The sequence below is a fragment of the Neomonachus schauinslandi genome, chromosome 4, assembly GCF_002201575.2.
Source record: "Neomonachus schauinslandi chromosome 4, ASM220157v2, whole genome shotgun sequence".
NCBI classification, from domain to species: domain Eukaryota; kingdom Metazoa; phylum Chordata; class Mammalia; order Carnivora; family Phocidae; genus Neomonachus; species Neomonachus schauinslandi.
In genome coordinates, this window is record NC_058406.1 from 125,477,422 (window position 1) to 125,481,053 (window position 3,632).

General features: G+C 34.4%; 1 non-coding gene across 1 annotated transcript; it reads left to right on the forward strand.

The window, feature by feature from the left end:
* The first annotated feature begins 341 nt into the window (after nucleotides 1-341).
* LOC123324710 lies at nucleotides 342-446 on the forward strand. The gene has a single exon (XR_006539981.1). It is a non-coding gene; the product is annotated as a U6 spliceosomal RNA (small nuclear RNA).
* Nucleotides 447-3,632: the final 3,186 nt, after the last annotated feature.

The following is a 3,632-nucleotide window of genomic DNA, read 5'->3' on the forward strand; positions in this document are numbered from 1 at the left end:
TTGGTATTTTGTTGGTTTTGAATTGTTCTAAATGATCTGTGAAACAAAAGCAAAACTTGGACAACTGCATACCGTCATAGGACAAAACTGGATATAAGAAAGACTGGCTTTCCACTAGATACTTTGGGCCAGTTCTGCTTTTGAGAATGCATTCCCATACAGAATGTGTGCCACTGAACCCAGTTAACTAAGGAGAGAATTATACAAAGCAGTAGGCAAGGAAGTTTCATTATTAAAGTTAACCTGAGAATTATAAAATCACTGAGGGAAAGCCGAGAACAATAAACAAAATAGCAAGTCCTGTACATTCATTTCTTTAGTTTTTAGTTACAGTTGGTCATGTTGGCTCCGGCAGAACATAAACTAAAGTTGGAACGGTACAGAGAAGGTTCACGTGGCCCCTGCGTGATAATGACACGTAAATTCATGAAACATTCCATATTTAGTTAGTCATATACTTTTCAAATTATGTATATGATATATGTAGACATTACACATTTAATTATTTCTTTTACTTATATATTTTTTTGCAAAATGCATAGCACATTCAGAAAGGACTTGGCAGAGTATTTGTCACAGAGGAAGAACAGATCAATCTTTGTTGCTTTTCGTTAAGCTCTTGGCATGCATTGTCTCATTCCATACTCACCACCCTATGAGTACATGCTACTAGGTGCTGCTATTTTAAGGGAGGAAATTAAAGATTTAAAAACTAAATAATTTTTTTATTGAAGTACAATTGAAATAAAATTCTCTATTAGTTACAGGTGTACATCATATTTATTCGGCATTTTTACACATTACAAAATTATTCCCACGATAAGTCTAGTTACCATCTGTCACCATATAAATTATTATAATATTGTTGACTATATTACCTATGCTGTACATTACAACCCCATGACTCATTTATTTTATAACCTGAAGTTTGTTCTTTGGTCACGCACTCCTACTAGGCCTGAGAATTCCTTTAATGTCTTATGATGCCAGGTGTCTCTTCATTAGCTTCTCTCAATTACTGTCATCTTTATCTGACTCTCCTCCTGTGCGGGCATGGTCCATTTTGAAGCAAAATTTATTCCTGGGTAAAAATACATATAACTTAAAGAATAGGTAGGTATGACTGTTTATGGGCCATATATATGTCTGTTTCAGACATGATTATGTCTCAGTAGGAAATTAGAAATGTGCGAGTAATAGGTGAAATAATTAAAGTATAGGGTTTTTATTAACATCCAATAAGTAGAAGGCTCAAAATGTAAATAGAGATTGGTTGGATTCTAATCAACTCTTCTTGAGAAATAGTATGTACCAAGTTTTAATGATCATTCAGATTAAAGTTAGACATTCCCATAATCTTATTTCAGCTAATGATATATGAAATCACTTCCTGTTATAGCAGCCATTTCCATAAGTGCCAATATTTATGTTTCCAGTATTAAAAAAATCACAACCTTCTTAGTCTCAGTGTGCTTAAATTTAGTCCCAGATTGCCAACTGAAACCCTGAAATAATACCTGGCCACCTACCTTTATTCATAGACCAATAAAATCTAGAGCCTTAAAAATGCCATCACCTTCTTTGACTGCACTGAACTGTGAAACCTGGAAGGATGTAGAAACCAGAACAGGCTGCTAAAATGAAGTCATCTTGCTAAAGGGACAATTTGTAATGGGGCATTGTGCTGACAGGTCTGCAAGCCAGTGTGTACATTTGAGCTCAAAATAGACCTTGTGTGTGACAAAAACAGCATTATTCTCAACAGTTGAAGGAACTTGATGGATATTGCTTCTCCAAACTCTGGAAAATTAAAATTGAGGCCCTATGGGAAGGTCTATTCATGTAGCATGCTCTGGTTTCTTAAAGAAATGATGATGTATATAGAAAGAATGGTCTACACATGCTTACTGAACATGAAGAACTATCTCTGTCTTTATTTTCCAAATTAAAAAAATGACTATATATCTATATATATAGTCTGACATCTTTTTTTGTGTCCTACTCATTAAAAGGTTTATCTCAGTTTAAACTCTAAACCATATTTCATAATGCATTGCTTAGGGTGAAAAAAATTAAAATGATATTAAATAGCATTGTCCCAAAAGTCTGGGTGGAATTGTTTATCTAGAACCTGATACTTTGTTGCCAGAAGTAGCATAGTATATGGAGTAGTTTCAGAAGACATAAAAGTTTCTTCTTTTTGCAATGCATACTTTAGGCTCTTATGTGTAATCTATATCATCAACATAAGCAGATTTTCACTTTGATTTTTTTAATTGTCAAACAGAAATATGTATGTGCAAAAAAATCTTTCATTTTCACATATTTGTGTATTGTAGATTTCCAGATGCCTCCAAATTAGACATGCTCCATGTTACTTTATAGATCAGACAATTCTCTCCTAAGTAAAAGCAGAATTTATTTTCTTCAATGGAAAGGATTTGTCCTAACACTCTTTAGCAACCTTCTTGGGTGGATGAAAATCAGAGAATGAGAACTGTAGTCCTAGCTTTGCCAAATTTGTTTATCCCTCTAGATCAGTTTCCTCATCTGAAAGTTGAGGCTTGAAGTCCACAGCAATAGTGAATATTCACTGAGAACTTGCTTTGGGTCAGGCACAAGAGCTCTACAAGGTCACTCCTAATATTAACTTCACTATGTGAATGAGGAAAATTGAGACACAGAAAGAGGAAATAACCCTCATAAATAATAAGAGAGGAAACCTGAATTTGTACCAAGCCACTGGCTCCACAGCCCATGCAAAACTACAGCTCATTCTGCCTTCCCCAAGTGTTTTCTAGCTGTGAACAAAATGAATGATTCTATATCTTGCCTTGTTATAGTTTGCTGTTCAAGTCTTCGTGCTTGAGTTAGGATTATGTTTTCCCACATTTTTTTATAGTAAACAGTCTATTAAAGAGTGAGCATGCAAATAGGACCATATTAAGCATGTGATGTCAAATTAAAGACAGCTTCTTTTTCTTTTCTTTAGTCCTTTTGAAAACGAAGCACTGACCTACTTCCTATACTCAACAGCTAAGCAAAGGGAAAGGACCTAATAGTCATAAAAAAGAAAATGTCTGGGAAAAAATGAAAAAATAAGATGGCCTATTTCCACATCCAAGTAACAGGCCTATTAGAAAATAAATCACTTTCTTTCAGCTTGCCTAGTCCAGCACTGGGAGATACAGAAGCCAAACAAACTTTCTGATCATTTTCAACATTGTATCTAATAGAGGCAAATTCTAGCTGAGTATGTATGTGGATAGATATAATCAGTTTTATAGAATCAAGTCATGTGGAATAGATGAATAGTTAGTAATTTAGATGGCTCCAAGAGCTCTGAAGTACCCCAAATCACACACTAAATTAAAAACACTTGTTCAGTTGAAATGGAAACACTGGCTGGACCTAACTGCACACTAATAAAACCAAACAATTATTCTGAACTCTAGTTCTGAAAAGCAAAATTATCAGCTGTTATTTGGTTTAAAGAAAAGTTTTAAATTTGACCAAATTAGCATACATTTTTTTCCTGCCTTTTGCCATCTCCAAATGGAGAACCCCAGCCCATTTCATAAGATGTTCAATGTGTTCCCAAATACATCCTATCAGAAAAGAAAATTACAGGA